At 48.0% G+C, this 23,743-nt stretch overlaps 1 protein-coding gene across 1 annotated transcript in view; it reads right to left on the bottom strand.

The window, feature by feature from the left end:
- The window catches only part of ADGRF5 (adhesion G protein-coupled receptor F5), a 120,101-nt gene extending 97,343 nt beyond the window's left edge, over positions 1-22,758 (bottom strand). The window contains exon 1 of the mRNA XM_045294832.1: positions 22,649-22,758. The gene's annotated coding sequence lies outside the window, so the exon portion shown is untranslated. The remainder of the gene's footprint in view (positions 1-22,648) is intronic.
- Positions 22,759-23,743: the final 985 nt, after the last annotated feature.

Here is a 23,743-nt window from a genome sequence, read left to right as displayed (position 1 = left end):
AATAGCAGCATACAAAGCATAGCTATGTATCAGCAATTACATGGTAATTCCAGGCCCACGCCTCTCCATGTTGCCTCATCTGACCTGGAACATTAAGAGAGGGGAAACCACATATATTTTTAGTCTTTTTCTTGAATTCCTTAAATGCTGTTCCTGTTTGCATTTTATTCAGGGCAGTCAAGATCTAGCATTTGTGTTTTCACAGCAGTGTGTGTTCACACTTAGGAGATACATATGCCTGGAGCCCTGGGTTTGAACCTACTACACTCTCCTGGAGGGGACCCGGGTAGCACAGTGGTTAAGTGTTCAGCTGCTAACCCAAAAAGTGGTGGTTCAAACCCACCAGCTACTCTGGGGAAGAAATAGGTGGTGATGTGCTTCCGTAGAGAGTTACCATCTTGGGAACCCTATGGGGTCGCTCTGCTCTGTTCAATGGGATCATTATGAATTACAATCAACTCAATAGAAAGGGGTTTTTTGTTTTTTTTTAAATTTCATACTCTTCTAAATATGGGCACTCAGTTACTTTTGTGAACTAGAAAGGCTCCCATATTGTCCTTTCTTAAGTTCCACGTATACCTTAGACATCAGGTGCCTGCTAGGAGAGCGCTGTGTACTTTTCACGTGTACCAGCAAACCCACCAAACCCAACCCACTGCTTTAGGGGCAGTGCTGACTCATGAGGCCCCTACTTATGGTTTCTGAGACTGTACTGACAAAAGCGATATTTAAATATACTTGTATGCTTGAGAGAATGCATTCTTTCCTGAAAATGAAGCATGATTTAAAGAGAAAACTGGGTCCCTGAGCCCACTCATGCATATACATGCACAAGCACGTGGACACCTGTGCCATATGCACACGCATGCATGCATACAGACATCAACCCACTGCACACAGGGGACCCCGGTTTTAGAAGGAGGGAGGAAATAACAACAACCAAACCAACAGCCATTGAGTTGATTCTGACTCATGGAGGCCCGTGGGACAGAGCAGTACATTTCCTTTGGGTTTTCATGACTTGCCACCAGAACCTTGCCTGAGTAGGCTGTGATGCACATTGGGAGGTTAGAATTATAATGGTCAAGAGTCACCCCTTGAGCAAGATGGTCAGAAGGCCCCGAACAAATCCTGTGAGCTTTTCTGCCTGGACAGAGCCTCCTCATGGCCCTGTCCCTGCTTCCACAGTCCCACCAATGGTCAATGGCTCTACTGCCAATTCTTATGTTGTGACCACTGTCTCTGGTTTTCCGTGCTGTATAATTTAGCCACATGGCTGAGAAGCCTTGGGACAGCAGTAAGGCCTCAGGCCGATGGGCTCCCTCATCCAGACCATTCCTTATCTTGGCTCTGTGTAAAGCTTAACAAGGACACCTCTGTAAAGTAGATCTGAATTGGGGATCATTTATACCCTGAAACAATAGCAGCCCAATGCTTTACCCACTGCACCCTCAGGACTTCTTTTGCTACACAGAGGGTGCCCCCTTTCCGAATTTCCATTGTAACTGGGAGCAGTCCTTTCAGCGATGCAGACCCAAAGCCGTGGGGAGAGCCCTGGAAGAGGAAGGCCATTTGAATTCCAAAACTCACTCAGGGCTTTCTCATCATCTCCAAAGGGAGCCAACCTTGCCTCTCCCCCTACGCTAGCACTCCCAGAGGGTTCTGGCTCCAGGTTCATCTGGAAACGTCTCCCTGGCCCCGACGAAGGAAGAGTGGCAGGGTTTTCTCTTTCAATGAAATTCGAAGGCCCTCCCGTCACGTGAAAAACAGAAAGCAAGGAAGAAAGATGTGTGGTGCGTGGCTGTGACCCGGGACAAGTGTCGGCTTCACTCAACCCTGAAGGAAGGAAGCAGGAAGTCCTGCTTTGAGGGGACCGAAGAAGCAGTCCAGGGGACAGGATGTCCTATTACCTCCTGAACTCTCCCCAGTCAAGAATGCAGAATTGCTCCAAACCCAGAGAGCGTAGCCTCTGCGGCGGCCGTGGCTAGCCCCGTCTCAAATCAGATGCTTTGTCCTGAAGACGTGACGGTCCTGTCTGCAGTCTTCTGCCATGCCAGCCCCAGTCTGTGAGGTGATGGCGGCTGTTTCAAACAACGCGGGGCGGGGGCGGAACCATCATTGTCCCCACTGTACGCGTGAGGAGAGTCGAACTCAGAGAGGCTGGCATGGTTAGGATGGAAAGGACCCTCGTGTCAGAGATCTTCCCCCTCAGAGGAGGACACTCCTTGTCTGTGGGGAAGCTGTCTGGGGTTGATCTCTCAGGAGCCCCTTCATCTGCAGATGCCAAAGCATTCCTCTGCAGACTGGGCTGCCACCGTGGGCAGACTATGGGGCTGGGGCCTTCCTGAGAGTCCATCTATTGGTAAGCAAACTCCAACAGCATGATTGAGACCGAGCCTCTGGATGGAGCTATTGGTGTAGATGTGGGTTCAGATGACAGACGCCTGCTTATCTTTGTCTTCCAGACTACCTGTACCCCATTCCTCTCCCAATCTCCCTGCCTCTGAAAGCCTTGACTTCAGGTCAGCACACTAGGTGTAAAGGTCTGTATCATATAGCCTAGCACATTGCCGATACGCTCTGTCAACCTCATTCTTCTTCCACCCTGTTTGGGACTGAATTGTGTCCCCCGACCTAATCCCCAACTGCCCAAGACTATATCTGGAGTCCTAGCCCTTGTACCTGTGGATGAAACCTGGTTTTGGAAGACATGGTTCTTTGTCTTGTTTATGAAGCCCCATTGCTGTAGGCAGTGGTTCTCCGCCTTCCTAATGCCAAGACCCTTTCATACAGTTCCTCGTGTTGTGGTGACCCCGCAACCGTAACCTTTATTTTCATTGCTACTTCCTAACTGTAATGTTGCTACTGTTACGAATCGGGAGACCCCTCTGAAAGGTTGACCCCCAAAGGGGTCTCGACTCACAGGTTGAGAACCTCTGCTCTAGTGTGTGTCTTGAAACTCATCACTTCCAGGCTATAAGGAGCAGCATCAACTGAGACAAGCAAGCACCAGTGGGAGAAAGGCAGTTAGTTGCCAAGGAAGTAGGAAATGCTGGAAGAGACAAAGATCATCCCCGCATGAGAGTCTTCCCCCAGAGCTAGTGGCCTGAATTTTAACTGCTAGCCTGAGCTGTGAAATAATACATCTCTGTTCATTCAAGTCACCCCCTTGTGGACTTTCTGTTCTATCTACACTAAGCATTGAAAACATGAGACACACACGCATTCCCATCTTCTCCAGGTATCCATTGAACACCTATGCAGGGTTTTACATTCTAGTTGGGAGAGGGAGCTAGCTCTCCTCTGTTTACTCTCCAGGCCTGTCTCTCTCTCTAGCCCTGAGTCTGGGAGGCCTGCTTTACACTTTGCAGAGCCATGTCCTCTGGGAGGGCAGTGAGGGCACAGGATGGTGGGGGATCCTAGCTCTAGATTGGAGGGTGGGAGGAGTCATGGACTTTTCCCCGTCTCCTTCACCCAAGCTCCAGTTGTGGCCCTGTCTGGGCTTCCCCACTCTCAGCCACAGGTTCTGGGTGTCACCTGCCCCACAGCACGGGCCTTCTCAGGCTTCTCTGGCCCCTTTTCCCTATGAGAAAGTGATGGCTTCAATTGCTACTAGCCCCCTTCAGTAAGCCTTTGTCTGCGTCATTTCTTTTCTGCCAGGACCTTGACCGATACAGCACAATAAATCAATAAACAGCAACTAAATAAGGTATGCACCAAGTGCACTAGAGTGCTACGAAGAAACATAAAGCAGAAGAAGAGGATTGGGGAGCGTGTGTGTGTGTGTGTGTGTGTGTGTGTGTGTGTGTGTGTGTAAGAGGGAGTGGGACAGGAAGGAAGGACATTCTTTTGAGGAAGGACATTCCTGGCAGACAGAAGGCAAATGGGAAGGGCCTGCTTCTCATATACAAGGAATGTCAAAACAAGGTGTCATTAGTTAAAATAGGGATGGAGTGTGGAAGGAGAGCGAGAGCGAGTGAGCAGGGGAACACGAGGCTCCTTCTTCCCTGGGATTGAAGATTCTTTTTCTGATCCCCACGTTACCTCTCTACCTGCTCTCAATGGTTCAGATCTCACAGTATTGGGGTTCCCATCTGCACCCCTAGTGGCTCTTATCTATAGTAAGCAGGAGCCCTAGCGGCATAGGGGTTATGCATTGCACTGCTACCTGAAAGGTCAGGAGTTTGGTACTAGCCACTCTGCTTGGGAGAAAGATGGTCTCCCCTGTAAAGAGTTACAGTCTCAGAAACTCACTAGCTCTACCCTGTCCTATAGAGTTGCTATGAGTTGGTATCAACTTGATGTCATTGAGTTTTTTGGGTTTGTGCTTTGGTTCTTTAGGTATATTAAGCAGAGCAGTCCAGCCATCACAGCTCCTTCCTTCGAATGTGTGTCTCAGTCCTCCCAAGCCCAGTACACTCCAGTGATTGCCAGCCAAGCTTCAAGGCAAACCTATGTGGTAGCAATAGTCAGAAATGTTTTCTATTCAATGTAGTTTATGAACAAATAGGATTTACCCCTTAATTTTCTGTGTTTGGGAAGTGCATATACTCTCTAACTCTGGGAAGTCTACAGAACAAATTCCAATACTCATTCTGCAGATTCTTTGCTAGAAGTGTGACAATGTTCCGGCTGCCTTCGGTAGCGTTCCCCACCCTTGTCCTATCTCGGTGCTGTCCTCAGACCCCACTACCTGCCGTCCCACAAGTAGGAGATCAGACCTGAGTGGAATAGCCTTCTTCTCACATCCCTCTAATCCTTGCTGACAAATAACACCTGTCCACTTCTGTATCTGTCTGCCCTGTCACGGAGGCCTGGTGACATGGTGCTGTGATTCTCATTGGGCTTATTGAGGTGTCCCCTGAAGTCGACTTTCAATTCCTGCCTGTGACTCTACTGCCCAGAGTTTCAGGGTGGAGTTTGGGAACCCCCATTATTAACAAGCCACCCCCAACCAAGACATTCTTATACAAACCAGACTCTGAAAAACACAGTTTGGGGAAGACCATCACATCAGGTGCCAGGACAAACTGTTCCCCTCACCACCTCTCAAAACTCATCCTCATTTTCCCTTCTTTAACATATACCCCCTAGAAACACATTGCTCGCCCTTTGATTGTTGCTTCTCTTCCACCTGAGAGAATGGATTTTATAAATTCATAAATAACAACCATAATCAATTGAATAGTCAGTTCAGAGATAGCGGATTGAACTTGGGCAGGGTTGAAGCTGGGGCTTGAGCCAAGGTGGGCACAAAGGGGGTTCAGAGGGTGCCAAACCATCACTGGGCAGTGGATGCGCACTAAGCTTGAGGAGATGCATATGAAATAAAAAACAAATCAGTGTCTTGGGGGAACGGCAGCTGAAACCCCGACAAAAATTGTACAGATGAGGGGAAAGAGCAGGTTAAGAAAAGTTGATTGTTTCTTGGGCTGAAGGAAAGTAGTGCTCTGTTTGTTTCCGTTTTAACACAATCACTATTAATTCGGATTATTTTTAGTCACTTCCTTGGAGCGCATTGTTTCCAAACTCCAAAGCGACTTTCGGTGAAGGTTGAATCTTGATTGTGAGGAATGGAGAACTTCAACTAATGAATTTCACTGATGTCATACTTTTATAATTTTAAAACAGAGCCAGCCCATTTCTTCCCGAGAACATAGAGACAAGGAGTTGAATTGAATTCACTGAGCGAATGAGCATTTTTAGGTGCCTCTGGGTATTCCGAATGGCATTTGCATTTCCATGCTCTAGATAGAGGGGCTTCAGCTACTAACTCACTGCCATAGAGTAGATGCTGACTCAAAATAGTGACCACCCCCACCCACACCCCCACCCCAGGGTAGAACTGCCCTATGGGTTTCTGAGACTGTAACTGTATAGGGGAGTTGAAAGTCCTGTTTTTCTCCTGAAGAAAACCATATCGGCTGATGGTTTTGAACTACAGATCTTTCAGATGACAGTCTGATGCATAACCACTAACCCACCAGGCTCCCAGGCCACTGAAGTGACTAATGACTACAAAACCCTCACAGGTCAGTGAAAGTCACGAAAAAATAATAGTAATTTACAAATTATAAAGGGCTCAAGGTGGGGATGAGCTGACACCCAGGGCTTAAGTAATAAGCAAATGTTTCGAAAATGAGGGTGACAACATATGTACAAAGGTGCTTGACAAAATGGACGGCTGTATGGCTTCATAAGAGCTGTATGAACCCCAATAAAATGACTTTTTTTTAAAAGCCCTCACAGGAACTTGTTTTCTTATGATATGCAATTATTTCAGCTTCTCGGGGATTTTTTTAGTAACCTGTTAAATGTTAAAGGTGATTAATCTGGCCACCTGCTACATCTCAGCTTCCATCTTTTTATTCTGAATTTTTGTGTAAGAAATTATGTTTGTGGCCATGATATACATCTCTATCACAAACTAAATTATATATAGACATATATTTCAAGAAGTTTGTGGGAAATGTCATTAAAAGATCATGAAAATTTCCATGAACTTTTGAACCACATATATAAAAAGAAAAAACACTCATGCAGGCTCCTTTCTTCCCCATTCATCCTTTCAGTCCTCCCTGTTCATGGGAATTCTGGACTTCTGTGGCCAAAGAGTCCTGTCTTCTCCACCAAAGAGGAAGCAACAGCCTTCAGGAGTAATTTTAGCCTTAGCGTTCGCCACTCACAGAAACAGATCTGACGTCCTCACTCTCACAGTCATTTCCACAAAGACAAAGATTCAAACTGCTGTAACATGGAGAGAAATTTGCTCCAAAGCCAGAGCGCTAAAGCCCTCTAGAAGGGTAAATTCTTAACTTAAGTGTTTGCGCTGGGCAACACATGACTTCCTGCTTTGCCCTTTTTTCCCCAAAGGGTTGATTATTTTTAATTCTAAAGGACCCTACAAATCACTGCCCTTTGCCCACTTACCCGTTGAGATCAAGTCTACTTTGACTCATCATGACCCAAGGGCATCAGAGTAGAGCTACGCTGGATTTTCAATTGCCGGTTTGGGGGGAGGTGGAAAACCAGAACTTTCTTCTGAGGCGCCTGTGAGAAGACTCAAATCCTCGGTTTCTCAATTAGCAAGTGAATGCATAAGCGAATGCATCTGACCACACAGAGACCAGCCTATCAGGAAAGGTCAAGGTGTAGCTTCTTAGTTAGCAATGAAGGAGCAGTGCTTTCAAGAACATAGAGACTGAGGAATCCTTTCTCCCAGGCATTTTCTAATCTTAGTGGGCGACAGGAAGCTCGCAGAGACCGGTGGCTGAGTTCTTGGTTTCCACGGAGAAACCCTGCAGGGCAGCAGCAGCGGTGACTCTGAGTGCAGGCCTGGACCTCGGGAGAAGTGCAAACTCTTCCAGATCGTCAGAATCTTAAACTGGGGAGTGGGGACAGTCATCAGCGGTTCCACAAGCTCCGCAGGTGAGGCTCCTTTGCACTGAGGTGTCCTCAACATTCAGGTAGCATCACCATTCAGGTAGCATCACCATTCAGGTAGGGCACCATTCTTTTTCCCAGGACAGTTCTCACTTTGCAGCAAGTACGAATGCCTGGTCTCAGTTTAGGGGCTTGGTGGCGCAGCGTCTGTCATCTGTGGGATTATTACTGGCTTCACGCGGGTCGTCTCCAGGTACAAGAAAGGCAAGCCCAACCAACCCCCTGGACGCCATCAGTTATATCAGCTGTGAATTGCACATCGAAAGGAAGAATTCCCTGAAGATGTAGGAGTTGCTGATTGAGAACGTGTGAAAAAAGAAATGATTTTGCAGAAAGTTACTAGCGTTTCATCAACACCCACTCGGGTTCAACTTCTCACCACATGCCAGCCTTACTGGCAGGCATATTTAAATGGATTTATAGGTAAAGATCATATTCTTTTTTTCTACCAAAAAATTACTGTGTATTCCTTGTGATTTTTGGGGGTGGGTAGTTGGTGGAGGGGTGGAACACCTACGTTGTGCAGAACAAAGCCTTTGTGAGTTTCTCAAACTCACCAAATGGTGTGTTCGTTGTTGGTGCTGCTGATGCTACAGTGGCGCCTGCGCACTACCATCTCTTTGGGGAGCCAGCTCCATCGCAGCGTCTGTGCGAGGCTTCTCCAGCACCACAGCACTGGATTCTCACAGGGATCTAGTGATTCTGACATTCCCATCTGTGGGGAAAGTGGCTCAGAAAGGCAAAGTCACTGGCTAAGCATCATTTTAAGACTGTAGAGATGGAAGGGTAAGCACATCGACACCAGGGAGACAAGGTCAGAACGCCAGCCACCTCTTGCCACCAATGACGCTCTGGAGAGTCGACAAAGTTTGGAGGCATCCACGGTCGAGAGAAGCTGTGGAGATCAAAGCAAACGAGAAGGCAAATGCACAAGGGTGCCAAAGATGGCACCAAGCCATGTCAGAGTCCTTGCAAAGAAGGGCCCAGAGGGCAAAAGCTTTATTTAACCCAGCGGTTCTCAACCTGTGGGTTGTGTCCCCTTTGGGGGTTGAACGACCCTTTCACAGGGGTTGCTTAAGGCCACGTATTTCTGAAGGTCTTAGGAACCGAGACACCTCTCCTCTATCCGTCTCCAGGTGGGTCTGTCCTCATGCAGAGACGCCCACATATGAGTTCCCAGCATGAAGACTGCTACCCATACTATACCATGCTTCAAGTCAAAATTTCATTGATTTGTCATTAGAAATAAATATTTCACAATTTATTATTACATATTATTTTTATGATTCATCACTATGCTTTAAAGATGTTCAATTTATAACAATGAAAATACATCCTGCATATCAGATATTTACATGATGATTCATAACAGTAGCAAAATGACAGTGATGAAGTAGCAAACAAAAATAATTCTATGGGTGAGGGGCGGGGGGGTCCCTGCACCACAAGGAGCTGTATGAAAGGGTCGAGGCGTGAGGAAGGTGGAGCACCACCGCTTTAACCAGAGGACTAGGAGGAGAAGCAGTTTAAACTGTGAAGGCATAGACTTTTCTAAACCCAAGCTGGCAGAGACCCCAGCTTTGGAAGAATCAGTGGGGTGATGACTACATATCAACTCTCTTTTTCAACCCTTCCCTGGACCCCTTCCTCACCCCTGCTTCCTCACACATAGAATTCCAGGTCTCAGTGGGGCCCATGAGTCTACATTTTTATGAACCCCCCCAGCCAGTTTGTCTGCTGGTGGTCTCTGGACCACGCTTGCCCAAACCATGTGGACAATGACTGAGTAATTTGAAAAGTGCTCCAATGTTAGTTGCCGTGGAAAAGGACTGATCAGAGACCGGAAAAGCAGGTCAGCTTTGCACAGGGGTAAGGAGATGTGTCACAACAGAAGATTCCAGAGCAATAATGGTGGTGTGTGCAGGGGGTGGGGGTGGGAGGATAAATAGCTTCCTTGACAGAGAAGAAAGGAGAGAGACCCCTAGAAAGAGGGGGAACTGCAGCAGAAAGATGACATTGAAAGGGAGAAGGGAAGGTGACCCAGGTCATGTCTGCCAGGCAACTGAAGACACAGTAGAAGAAAAGGGACCTGCACAGGAAACTGAGAAGATGTAACGGGACAAGTCGGAGAGGATGCAGGAGTCCCAGAGGCAGGGGAAGACCAGGAGAGCACCAGGCACAGCATCCGATGTTATTAAAGATGAAATGAGATGGGATCATTGAGAATCTTAGCAAGAGCATTGGCTATGGCGCTGGGCAGGAGAGGGTGACGGGCTAGAGAGGTTTTCAGGGGGAATGGTGGGCAGTGAGATGGATAGATGGACCTTCACAATTCTTTCAAGAAATGTGGCCAGGAAGGGACATGAAAGATGGCAGCATAGCTGGAAGGGAATGTGGGGTCCAGGGAAGGGCGAGTTGCCCTGTTGTTTTAGAATGAGAGGGATCGGAGCACAATGAAATGATTGTGAGGAACGCCCAAGACCAGGGGCGTGTGCTGAGGTCTGTGGCAGGGAGGAGGAGAGGAGAGCAGAGCTCGACACAGCAGGGGAGACGCCATGTTCTCCACTGAAGCAGGAGGACGGGGTGGGGGGGTGGGGGGGGTGTTAGTGTGGCGCGTGTACTTGTGTGAAGAGGATGGTGTATTTCAGTTTCCAAAGGAGTTATTTCCGTTGTAAAAGCAAAGTTGTTCTCTTGAGCGTAAGGGGTACATAAGTGTGTGTGTGTGTGTGTGTGTGTGTGTGTTTGCCACACCTTGCTTTTGGCAGTGGATAGAGATTGAGAAGAATGGAGACATCTTGGAAATATATCTGGGCCAATATGTGGAATGTCAGGCTGGACCACACCTCCTATTCCTCTGATGCTCCTTCCTGAGCCTGGATGATAGCTACTCTGCTTCTTTGGTACCCTCAGCCATAATGCATGAGCACACGGGTCTGTCTATGCTGTACACAGAACTGATATGCTCCTGAATTACCCTACAGGCTCAACCTCTGCTTTTTCTCTGTGCCCGCAGAGTTCAGTGTGTATGCAGCATGTGATCAATAAATAATAACTCTCGACAGAAAGCTCTCTCAGCTCAGCCCGCCCCGCTTCAGCCAACAAGCTGACTGCAAAAGGGAAAGGCAGCTATCATTCCAGGGGTGCCCTGTGGAGCGGGAGAGGAGATCCGGCCACCACTTTTACAGGGAACACGTCTAAGGGGAGCTGCAAAACATTTATAGATTTAAACGATAATAAAGAGAGAAGGTATTTTACCTGGTTGGAACATAGAGCAAGTGAATATTATAGCACTGAATAAAAAAACATTGCCAATGACGGCAGTTTTATGTTTTATTGCCTCTCTCCTCTCCATCAGCATACATGCGTGTGTGCACGCACAGACACACACACACAAAACGCAGATCAGATCAGCTTTTTGCTTCATAGAGGGCTCCCAGCCTACTTTCATTTCTGTGAGGTGGGGGAGGCAAGAGGGGTGGGCAGGAGAAAGGGTTAAGTAAGACTCTCTGGTAAGGCTTCAGCTCATTCTTTGAGGAGGAACAAAGAGAGGAAGCTGCAGCCTTTGTGGAAGGAAATTCCCAGGCCCCACTTAGGACATCAGCAACCTGCCCTGTGAACCCCTGAGGGCTGCCTGATAATAAACATTTGCAAGCAAAACAAGCAGAAAGAGCGGTGTTTTACGAGCATTCTTGCATTTTCACCAAAGGGCCAGATGCGTTTTCCTGCATCTGCAGACCTGGCAGGGGGCCAGGATGGCCACCTGCTGGCAAAGCCCAGTCATGCTCAGGGCTGGCACTTGGACTTGCAGGTCCCCGATGTCCCTTGGCTCTTCCATTGCTCAGGGAGTAGGGGTAGACGATTGGCCTGCCCCAGCACAGGGCCTTCTCAGCAGCGCGTGGGTAGACTGACACGTGGCAACCACCTCTTCTGAGCTGGCTCCCAGACACAGCCTGGTGCGTGGCAGCCTCAGTCACCGTGCAGCTTTCTGCCTAGGGCTGATGGGAGCTTGGCAAAGGCACTGAACGCTCTACTCTACGAGATGAGAATTGAGTAACAAACTGCGTTTCCTTCACTGCAGCGGGGGGAACCCCAGAGGCTCGATGGTAACATTTTTATAGGAATTGTCTCCAAAGAGCTCAAAAGCCTCATAGGGCCAGGGTGCAAAGTCTTCAAAGTAAAGATTTAGGCTGGGTCAGTACCTGTGTAATTTTATAAGTTCTTATTCCAACAACATGCAGCTGAACTGGATGTGTTTATTTTGTAGATGAATACCTGCAGGATCAGAAAGAAAAAACAAACCGACGTACAGCTCTCGAATAGGTTCTGACTCATCGCGACCCCATAAGACAGCATAGAACTACCCCTTGTGGGTTTCCAAGACTAATTCTTGACAACAGTAGAAAGCCTCATCTTTCTCTGACACAGTGGCTGGTGGTTTCAAAGTGCTGACCTTCTGGTTGTCGAAGTTTTGGATGCCTCAGGTATGGGATACCGTTTCTCGTGTGTGTTCACACCTGCTCTTCCAGTGATAGTTTTAACAAGCCCTTTATTCATGACAAGGAGCCCCTGAGTGGTGCAATCGGGTTTACACATCTGGCATTTTGAGTCCACCCAGATAGGCCTGTCAATCGACTTCCCAGATCGCCCAGGGCAAACGCCACAGAGCGGAGTCCCGCTCTGACACACAGAGGTCGCCATAAGCCAGCGTCCACTAGTTGGTTCTGGATTTTACAGGCTGCTTAATTGCCAACCCAGCCCCGATGTTTAGATGCTACCCCCTTTCCAGACGAAACAAGGATCCGTTGCCAGGCTGAGAGCCTCCCGTTTAAATATAAAATGCTGCTAGAGCCTTTTCTTTCGAAGGGCTATCAATGGTTTCTGGGATATTTGGGGTGGTCAGCACGTTAACTCATTTACATCTGCTCAGAGCGACCTCTACCCTGACCCTTGCCCGCTGGCCCACGTAGACAGACAGTAGACCAAGGCGATGACAGATTCCCGGTGTCTCTCTGGGTGGGGTTCCCATGAGCTCTGAGGAGGACCTCCCTGCACCCTGTGTATTGTAACAATGTGCGGAAACGCAGCCTTGTTAGAGGAAATTCCCAGGGCCAGGGTTTGGCCATTAGATCGTTGCTTTGCTATGCTGGGGAGGTCTGTGAGCCCCTAAAAATAAACAGGCTGCTCTGTGCAGCTCTCCGTGATTTTGCCTCACGCAGGTGATTCTATTTCAAAGAGATTCCATCTATTTATTTGCTTGTTTATTCTAAAGAAAGCCTATAGACATCAAGGCTGGGTCTTGATTCGACAAAATGTAGCCTTTGCTGACACTTGTGTTTGTTGAAAGGATTGCTTCTTTTGGCTTGAGGATTTGGGAGTCAGATCAAAGAAAGGGGACATGTGCTTAGAGGGTGCACGTTGAAGCTAGGAAGATGAAAAAAAAAGAACCCCAAACTTAGGTACCAGTTAGTTCTTTAAACCCTACCACCTTCACCTCCCAGAGATAAAGTATTATCAGAGGCCACAAGGCAGCCTAGAGCAGTTGGTAACATGCTTAGAGCTATATCACCCTTTCCTTCCATGACTCTCCAGGACCGTAGCTGGAAGAGAGGTCTTTATTTAGGACCCTGGTTGGGCAGTAAGTAAGCACTCTATTGCTAAGTGAATGGTGGACCTTTTGAACCAACCCATATGTGGGAGTGAACACGGCCTCTCTGCTTCTGTAAAGATTTACAGTTTGGGGACCATATGGGGCTTTTCTTCTCTGTCCTATGGGGCTGCTGCAAGTTAGAATGATTTCAATGGCACTGGGTTTGACTTTGCTCTTCTCATCACTAACAGAAAAGACAGGAAGGGAAGGCAATGGAGCACGAACTGTATATAGATAGATACAGATAGAAAATTCCAACCAGCTCTCTTCTCACCCAAAGTCAACGTTCACACATGTAGTGTCTGTAGTTTAGAGGATGGGAAAACCATTTGCACTTTTACAGTGAGATTTCCGAGTAGCTAAGAATCCACATGGATGCTCTGGTGTTTCAGACCCCTGCATGTGGCTGCTACTTGCCTATCACGTGGCGGACAATGTACCAAAATGTGGCGATTACCCATCAACTCTGAATGTGTTTTCAGCACCACGAATGTTCCACAACCTGGCTAAAGAGTACCCCGAGATGTGGTTGGGAAGAAACTTTCCCCTTCTCATTGTATTCATTTCAACCTTTTCCTGGAAGTCCACCCTAACTCTATTGTTGCAAAGGCAATATTTTTAAATTATTGCAGGAGGAAAAAAAAAAAAAAGGCAGCTCTGACCACTTGGCTCCAGCCTGCTCTTGGAACGGGACCTCTGAGGTCATCACCCAGATTCTTCATAGCACAGAAATCCCTTTGGGGACACCCGGCCACTGGTCTTCCAGGGTGCTGGAACACTGCCCAGGACAGGGTGTTCCCCTCAACACTGGCTGCGCACCCATTTCTAGACAATTCTGATGCTAGGTAAAGCCTTCCGTGCATTGAGCCGAAACCTGATACTTTCCACTCACAGATCCTCTCTTGGCCTTCTCTTTTCCCACATCAAACAAGATACCCATCTCTGCTGCCGGGTCCATTGTGACTCACAATGTCCCCACATACTAAGAGATAGAAGAACGATTGCTTTGGCACCTTTATATCCAACCATCGCCATTGAATCGATTCTGATTCATCGTGATGCTGCCTAGGGTTTCCAAGACTGTGAATAATTTTGACAGGAGCAGACAGCTTCATTTTTATCCCCATAGAGTGATGGGTGGCTTTGGACTATTGGTCGTGCAGTTAGCCAGCAGCCCCAGTTGGGCTCCATGCGTGTGACCCTATAGAAAAGAGCTACTCTATAGGGAGTTCTTTTTGGCAATGTTTGCAGAAACAGGTCATGAGACCTTGAAATTATAAAGAGACTTTTCCCCGGCTTTGTCTCCTTAAAAAAACATGTCAAACATTAGAGGTTATTTGCCAGCATATGGTGGGAGGTCAGATGCTTAGAGACATCCTCTCTGAAGGCAGTCAGTTGCCAGACTACTGTCTGGTCCCACCACAGGTAGGGCCTACTCCTTGCTGTTAAGGACAATGGGCTACTTCTCCCTAAAGGCTTGCAGACATTAGTCTGGTCCGTATAGATGGGGTTTACACCCTACAGTAATGGTTTCTATGGAGATCCAGAGAACAGGTCAAACCTGCTCAGTGACATCCAAAGTTAGGCTGCCATCCTGAATCTAGGATCCACCCTTCTTGTCACATGTGTGCCCCCAATTCCTCCTCTTCCTATTATGTCTATATCCCTAGATTGACCCCTCTCTTTGCTGTATTACCTACAGTATAACCCCTTCCTGTGACGTATGTCTTTACCTGTAATTAGTGGGCTTGCACGCCCCCCCCCACAAAAGATATATAAGCTTTGGTTAGCAATAAAGATTCCCCTTGGTCTCTCATCGGTTCCCCCTTCCTCTCTCCGGTCCTCCTTCGCTCCCCCTCTCTCCTGCCCTCTGGTCTCCCATCTCCGCTTAGACCACCAAGCGGGGCTGAGGTGAGCATGCTACCATGAAATGTGTCTGACTCCATTATTTCAATCTCTCCTCTATCTCTCATGCTCTCTATGACTATATTATAATCTTCATATATCTCAATTGTACAATTGTGCTTATCGAATCCATGATTAGTTGTGGGAGGCTGGCCCACCCCCCACAAGACCATTCTTTTGTGGTGCCCCTGGGTGGGATTGAACAGTCAGTCTTGAGGTGAGTGTAAAGCGGAACTGAGGAACAGGGAGGAACACAGACATAACTGACAGAACAAGGGAGAGCAGAAACAGAAATAGCTTTATTGGGGGGCTGGAGGGGAGCTCCGGACAAGGTTCTGTGACCTAGGCCAACAGGTCAGGGAAGTCGTGCTCAGCAGCTGGGGGTGAGGGTTTTGAAAGGGGGGGGCGGTGAGGAATGTATGGCAATTGACTCCTCGAGGCTTTCTTTGAACCCAGCACATCTGGTTTCACTGGTTATCTTCTCTGGCAGTTATCTTCTCTGGCGCTGGCTGCTGCTGACCTCGGGGTGTGCAGGGAAGCAGTGCAGGGCCCAGACCTGCTTCAGCTCAGTCCAAACGGGGGCTGCCTAGTTCGGACCCGGCCCAAACAGCGAGGAGTCAGGGACTCCCCATGTGCACCACTCAGGTTCCTACTACTCCCTGAGAACAATCCTCCAGTATTTGAAAGCAGCTTTTCCATGCAGTAGGAATTGCCTCTTCCTTCAAATGACCCCTGGTTCCTTCCGCTCCTGTGAAAGGCTGCTTTCTCATTGTCACCACCTCGGCCAACCTCCTCTTTGAACATCCAGCATATTTCTGGAGACAACATGTTAAGCACAGCAGCAGAGTGACCTCCTCTGCCACTGTGGGTGTGAGACACCGTCTGCATTTTCAGATACAAAACCAAAACTCGGTGACATGAAACTCCTGGTCCAAGAAGGTGACCAGGAAGTCAAACCCACCTTTGTCTCTCTCTGTCCTCTGACTCACTAAATGAAAAATAAGTGTTGAGTCAGATACCAACACGCCAAACCTCATACACAGTAGAGATCCATGGCGGTCATTAGGGCCCTCTCTCATCCAGTCTACTTGTCTCAGGGCATGTGCGCACTGATGAAGATTAATGTTAATTTGAGGGGCTAGGACATGACTACAGAGGCCCTAATCATGCACTAGGTTCCATGTGGGGTCACTAACTGAAAGGTCAACAGTTTGAAACCACCAGCCTCTCCGTGTGAGAAAGATGAGGCTTTCTACTCCCGTAAAGAGTGACAGTCTCGGAAACCCACAGAGGTAGTTCTATTCTGTCTTACAAGGTCACTATGAGTCAGAATCGAGTTTGGTTTTCAGTTTTGAGGAAAATGATGAGCAGACTCTATGCCCTTGGCTGGAAAGCAGCTGTGGACTAGGTGGGGAAACTGGAAGCACCACAGAGGCAAAGAGCCTGGAGCAGCAGGGAGCAGGGAGGGATCCATGAGGCCCATTTGGAACTGCAGACAATGGCATCCCAGACCAGCGGGTGCACAGAGGGAAAGAGTGGATTCTTGACAGTGCCGGGGGGCAGGGGGTGTGTGTGGCTACAGTGGGAGCCTGGCGGTTGTATCTGGCAAGCAAGTGTTGCTCTCAGGACTGCCGAGCAAACTCGTGGTGACCCCCATGTCACAGGAATGGGCCATTGTGTTCCACCGGCTTCCCATTGGCCAATATTCAGGGGAAACAAAAGAGGGCTTCATGCTTGGTAAAGCAGAGGGGCAGTGAAAAACAGGCAGACCCTCGATGAGATGGGTTGACAGCAGTGGCTGCAGCAAGGAAGGCACAGGACAGGGCAGTGCTTCGTTCTGCTGTACATTGGGTTGTTCTTATTTGGGACTGACATGATGCCACCTAACAACCACACCCTGCCGATGTGGATCCTCAGGGAACACGCCTGCCTCTGCTGACAGATGGGTGATGGTCGCACATCAGGTGCCTGGGTCAGGAACCAAACCCAGGACTCTTGAATGGAAAGAGAGATGTCTACCATTGAACCAGGCCTGGCCCTGGAGGACAAATAGAAAGGTTTTCGATTGTTTGGGTTTGGGTTTTACCCTTTTCTCCCAGTCATCCAGGCACCCCTAAGGAAAGGGGAGCTTTGAGCAAATGATGCTGTGGCCTGGATCAAATCTAGTTATGACCGCAATCTTTAGATGGAGGAGGAACCAGCCCATGTGAGGTTCTTGAAGCGGCACAGCAGTGAGAGTCGGTGTAAGCGGCTGGCTGTATGTCTATAGGCATCTGCCTTTTTTTTCTGTGCCTCTCGGCCAAGGCTTTTCTTCTCTCCTACTGGCTGCTTTCCCAAAGCAGAGATGCCTGAGGATGCTGCTGCCTCTTTCCTAATGGCCCTACCTCACACCAGCTCTACACCAAGAACCAAAGGCGTTTGGAGTCCTCTAAGCTGCAGAAGATCATGATAAACAGGGGAACGACTGAGGTGGCCCAGGATTGCATCTTGCTTGGCTGTATGATCAGTGGTCGTGCAAGCAGCAGTCAAGCGGTCCAAGGATATGTTGCACTGGGGAAATCTGTTGCACAAGGACCTCTTTAAAGTACTGAAAAGAAAGGATGTCACTTTGAAGACTCAGGTGCATCAGAAACAAGCCTTGGCATCTTCCATCGCCTCATACGCATGTGCAAGTCGGACCTTGAATACGGAAAACTGAACATGAATTGATGCATTTGAACGATGGTGCTGGTGAAGAATATCGAAAGCACCGTGGACTGCCAAACGAACCAACAAAGCCGTCTTGGAAGAAGTCCAGCCAGGATGCTTTGGACATGTTGTTAGGGGACATCCGTCCCTGGAGAAGGACACTCTCCTTGGTGACGTAGAAGAAGACCCTCAACAAGATGGATGGACCCAGTGGCTGCAACAATGGGCTCAATCATTAGCGTAACTGTGCGGATGGTGCAAGGTTGAGCACTGTTTCGTTCTGTTGAACCTGGGGCTGCCAGGAGATGGAACCAACTCGATGGTACCTAACAACAAGAAGAAGCTACATACCACTGCTCCTTTGGTGCCCTGGTCACAACACGCTCTATGGAAAGTGCCCCAAACAATACTGGCCTGCCATCGGTGACTTAGAAAAGCCCTAACAGCACTCCTTTAAGATCTCGCTGCTAGAAGGGTGGGTGAAGGGAGACGCCGGACAGTGTAATATAAGATACAATAATAATTTATAAATTATTAAGGGTGCATGGGGGAGAGGGGAGGAGGAAGGGAAGGGGAGGGGGGAAAAAAGGAAAATGAGCTGATTCCGGGAACCTAAGAGGCAAGCGAATTTTGGGAATAATGAGGGCAACAAATGTATAGATGTGTTTTATACAATTGATCTATGTATTGTGATGAATTGTATGAGCCCCAATAAATTGATTAAAAAAGAGAAGAAAAGGATATAGTTAAAAAAAAAAAAAAGATCTCGCTGCCAGTATGAGGCAGAGAGCTCCACACCACACCATTGCCCCTCAAATAACCATGTGGCAGGGGAGAATGTGAACGCGGCCGGCTGCCCGGGTATTAGCCTCCCTGCACCCCCTGTGGAAGCAGCACTTTTCTTTTCAGTGGGTTTCTCTTCTGATCACCACTTGGGAAAAATCAAGGCTCAGAGAAATTAGAGCTTCCCACAGTCCTCATTGCAGATGAGTCTCGGGTGCACGATGAACCTCAGGGTCCCCATGTCCTATCCAGCTCCTTTCTACTACATCCCAGTGATTTTTAACTCCCAGTGCCTGTATGTGGATGTGCCAACACGGACTGGAGATCGGGCTCCTTTCAGTTTCCCTTCATACTTTAAAGAGAGAGGTCTGCTAGTGGGTGATAGAAAGGAAGTGTCCTCTATATGGGAAGATGTACGGAGCCAGGGCGAACTAGCATCTCTGTCACTTAGCGCTGCACCCTTAGCAATGTAGCACTGTCCCTGGAATGTGGGAGGTGCTCAGAGTATATCTGATAGGAAACGAGTACATGCCCAAGTTGGAGTGGTGGAGAATGAGGAGGACCACAGGGAAACACCGAGTGGAAAAGGCTTCCGCAGTGATGCACCTGAGTAGATTCCAAAAGACCTGGTGCATCGTAATTGATGTTGGGTGCCCTCCAGACAGTTCTGTCTCATGTGACCCCATGTGACACATAGAGCCGCTCCATAGAGTTTTCTAATCAGTAATCTACATGAGAAGAGATTACCTGGCCTTTCTCCCGCCGAGCTGTTAGTAGGTTCAAAGCACTGACTGTTTTCATTTGCAGCTGAATCCTAAACCACAGAATATAGCCCTTACAATAGATGGTGGATAAATGAACCCAGTAAAGTCTCAGAGTATAAAGAAATGTTACAGGGATTGGCAATCTCTTTCTCATCTACCAGGAAAACCTTGAGTTTAACCCTATGGTCTGGTTGTTGGGCTGAGTTGCTCAAACCATGTGCCCATTCGTTCGTTCAGGTATAAAGTCGACAAACACTGACGGAGCGCAAGCTGCATGGCATTGTTCCAAATACTATAGATTCACAAGAAAAACACCAATGAAACCAAAAGGACAGGGTTTTCCCCAAAAACACAGCTCAGAAGGCAGGGAGGGACAGGAAAGAAGGGGGGATAGATACAGAGGTGCCGTGAGGAAGTGGAAAAAGAGCTGAAGGGGTTGTGACTAAGGTTACGGAGCAAAAGGTGTATATAGTGTTGAATGGATCACTAACATGCTCTGTAACCTTTCACCTAAACCACAATAAAAGTTAAAAAAAAAAAGACTAATAACTTCCTCCAGGTTAAAAATAAATATAGCCCTCATCATTCAAAGTGCCAAGGGCTGTGAGAGAAGCATTTCAGAGCAGAGCATACAATGACATACTTGGGGGGCTCTCGCTGGAGGAGGCCTGGAGGAGGGGGAAGGAAGGGGGCTACAGAATGAAATGGGCAACGGAGCAGAGACATGAGGGAGGCAGCCCAGGCAGCGATGCAGCAAACACAGATGCAAAAATTCCTTTCTCCAACAAGCTCCCAAGCAACATCTCTGCTCCGGAGACTTTAAGCTGTAAGGCTGACGTGGGAGAGGGCATTAAACTATCCCATGGCCTGGAGTGAAATGATCATAATTGCATTTTCCCAAGCACCTCTTCCTTGGCAGGAACTGGAGGGTGAGAATTGCAGGGGATGGTACTGAGGTAGAATATCTCAGTGGGAGACGATGGTGTGTCTCAGGATGAAGTCAGCTAGGAAAGAACCATAGATGCTCAGAGAGGATGTGGAAATGGGTGGAAATTCCATGAGATCAATAAGACACTTCATTTGGAGGAAGGTCCACTGAAGACAAAAGGAAACCACAGGAACATACAACAGAGGAATGAATGTGTGAGTTTATCTGAGTGAGTTTGGACTCCTCTCCTGTCTCAGGTGAGACCCTCACCCCGGGCAGGTTTCTTGGAAATTCCACATTGACTGAGCATCGCAGGCAGGAATGGGCAGCTCCTTTTAGACAGTTGTCAGAGAAGAGTAAATAAGGTCAGTCTACCTGCTGTCACTTGGTACATATTGTGTGACGACTTGCATTTCATTTCAGGGAACCTCAGGGGACAGCAACCACTTCATAGCAAAGTCTTTAAAACGGCACAGAAACTAACCAGAGAACTAAGTACTGTATATACTCGAGGATAAGCCTATCCGAATATCAGCAGAGGCACCTAATTTTGACACAAACACTGCATTAAAAATGTGCTGGAGATAGGCTGGATGAACAATCTGGAGGAGAAAACAATAGGACCGACAGTTCTTGGGGGACATGGGAGAGGGGGAGATGGGGGTGGGGAAAGGAAGTGGTGCTAACAAACCCAGGGACAAGGGAAAACAAGTGATCCAAATCGGTGGTGAGGAGGGTGTAGGAGGCCTGGTGGGGCGTGACCAAGGGTAATGTAACTGAGAGGAATTACTGAAACCCAAATGAAGGCTGAGCATGATAGTGGGACAAGAGGAAAGTCAAAGGAAATAGAGGAAAGAGCTAGGAGGCAAAAGGCATTTATAGATGTCTAAATAAAGGCATGTACATATGTAAATATATTTATATGTGAGGATGTAGAAATAGATCTATGTGCATATATGTATAGGTTTAGTATTAAGGTAGCAGATGGACATTGGGCCTCCATTCAAGTCCTCCCTCAATGCAAGAATACTTTGTTCTATTAAATTGGCATTCTATGATGCTCACCTTCCCAACACAACCGCTGAAGACAAAGCTGGTGAATAAGCAAATGTGGTGAAGAAAGCTGATGGTGCCCTGCTACCAAAAGATATAGCATCTGGGGTCTTGAAAGTAAACAAGTGGCCATCTAGCTGAGAAGCAACAAAGCCCACATGGAAGAAGCACACCAGGCTGTGTGATCACGAGGTGTCGAAGGGATCAGGTATTAGGCATCATCAGAACAAAAAGTCATATTATTGTCAATGAGGGGAATTGTGGAGTGGAGACCCAAAGCCCATCTGTAGGCAGTCGGCCATCCACTTAAAGAAGGGTCTCCAGGAGGAGACATCCAGTCAGGGTGCAGTGTATCAACGATGAAATATGCAACTTTCCTCTAGTTCCTAAATGCTTCCCCTCCCCCTCTACCCTCCACTATCATGATCCAAATTCTACTTTAAAAATCTGGCTAGGCCAGAGCATGTACACTGGCACAGATAGGAACTGGAAACATAGGGAACCCAGGGCAGATGATCCCTTCAGGACCAGTGGTGAGAGTGGCGATACCGGGAGGGTGGAGGGAGGGTGGGGTGGAAAGGGAGCCGATTACAAGTATCTCCATATAACCTCCTCCCTGGGGGATGGACAACAGAAAAGTGGGTGAAGGGAGATGTTGGACAGTGTAAGATATGACAAAATAATCATTTATAAATTATTCAAGGGTTCATGAGGGAGGGGTAGTGGGGAGGGAGGGGGAAAATGAGGAGCTGATGCCAGGGGCTTAATTGGAGAGCAAATGTTTTGAGAATGATGAGGGCAATGAATGTACAAATGTGCTTTACACAATTGATGTATATATGGATTGTGATAAGAGTTGTATGAGCCCCTAATAAAGTGATAAAAAAAATGTGCTGGAAAACCTCGGCTTATACACGAGTATATATATGGTACTTGTTCTTTGACTTACAAGCCGAGAGTACCCAGCTAGAAAGCCCTGTTTCTATTTCTGTCTGACAATGCCCCCAACTCTAGTGCATCCATAGCTGAAAGGAAAAACTGAATTCAAAAACAAGTGACCATCACAACTATCCTCATGGGAGAGGTCTCCATTACTGAACATAAAGGCAGCGAGTGGGCAAACTTAGTTTTCCTTAACTCAGAAGCCAGAAATAACAATACTTCTCCTAAGATTTGCCTTCCTGAAAAAGCAAGAATTGACCACATGTCCTGTGTCAGTTGGCATTCCTTATCTTAAGATATACAAGACTCAAAAGAAAAACATTTAAGCATTCAAATGTCAACTCCCCTCTCACGACTTTTCCCTCACAGCCTTGTAAGTCAGCAGATCTCAACACCACCTGCTCCCAAGTCGAAAGGCCAATGCAGACACACATTCCCCCTCAAGACAGAAAGGGTCACACTCGACAAGACAAAGCAGAAGAAACAGGCACCCACCTTTCTTGTTTGGCAGCCTCCTGAAATCCAATCGTGCACTGGAAGTCCTCACCCCCAACCCCTTAAGCGAGGAGAATCTTCTATGGTCCCATTCAATCCCACAACTGCTGGAGGCGGCCTTCCAGACTTCACTTCAGAACCCTGGGGCTGGCACAAGCCTCCTGATCTCAGAGGCAGTGGAGATCTGCCTTCTGCCCGCCCCGTGCTGCAGGAAGAGGCTGGGAGACTGTGTGTGACTGGAGGTGGGGGCGGAGGCTGGGGGAAGTAAAGGGATATGGGGACCATCATAAATACGAGATCCTCTCCACTTGATTTCCTGGATGTGCTGCCTGATTTCCTGGATGTGCTGCCTGATGCCTCTCTCCAGAGTCCCTAGAGGAAACAAGAAATCTAGGCATGTCCTTTAGCCACTGGAAGGGAATGTATAAACATGCTAAGAACCATGAGACCCAGAATAAGCAGGGAGCTGACCGATTGGCCGGTTTTACCTTCCACCGATGACTTCTAAAGTTTCTCTAAGTGTGGGGCTCTGCAAAAGCCAAGAATGTCCCCGTCTAATTCCCCTGAATGGAAGCACATTGTGATGTTGCGTCCCAGAAAGCAGCTGGGAGGCAGGTTGGAACAGGCCCCACAAGAGTGTGGGCTCTAGCCTAGGAGAGACCCTTTCTGCGCCATCTTTGAGTGAACTTAAAGATGCTCTGTTTTCAATCTTGCAACAACTCCTGGAGTCCTGGGTTCAGTTCACCCAAGAGTTGAAGGAATTCTCTGAGGGCTCTGTGTCCCTAGCAGGAGCCCTGGTCGCACACTGACCAAGCCCTCGGCTGCTGAGAAATCTGAGGGCCGAACCCACCAGCAGCTCTGTGAGAGATTTGTTTTCCAAGAGCGATGTAAATAAATAAACAAAATAAAACTACCCTACCTCGGAGTCAATTCCAACTCACAAGTGACCATTTAGGGGGTTTCTAAGATTGTAAATCTGTGCAGAAGATCTCCTTTTCATTCCTGGGCAAGGCTGTTGGTGGGTTTAAGCCACCGGTCTTGTGGTTAGCAACTCCATGCATAATGCACAACACACCGGGGCTCCTTCCCAGCCAG

This window comes from Echinops telfairi, unplaced genomic scaffold (assembly GCF_000313985.2).
Source record: "Echinops telfairi isolate 266 unplaced genomic scaffold, ASM31398v2 ScPeMD7_3533;HRSCAF=4204_1, whole genome shotgun sequence".
Taxonomy (NCBI): domain Eukaryota; kingdom Metazoa; phylum Chordata; class Mammalia; order Afrosoricida; family Tenrecidae; genus Echinops; species Echinops telfairi.
This window is presented reverse-complemented; position numbering and strand designations above follow the sequence as displayed.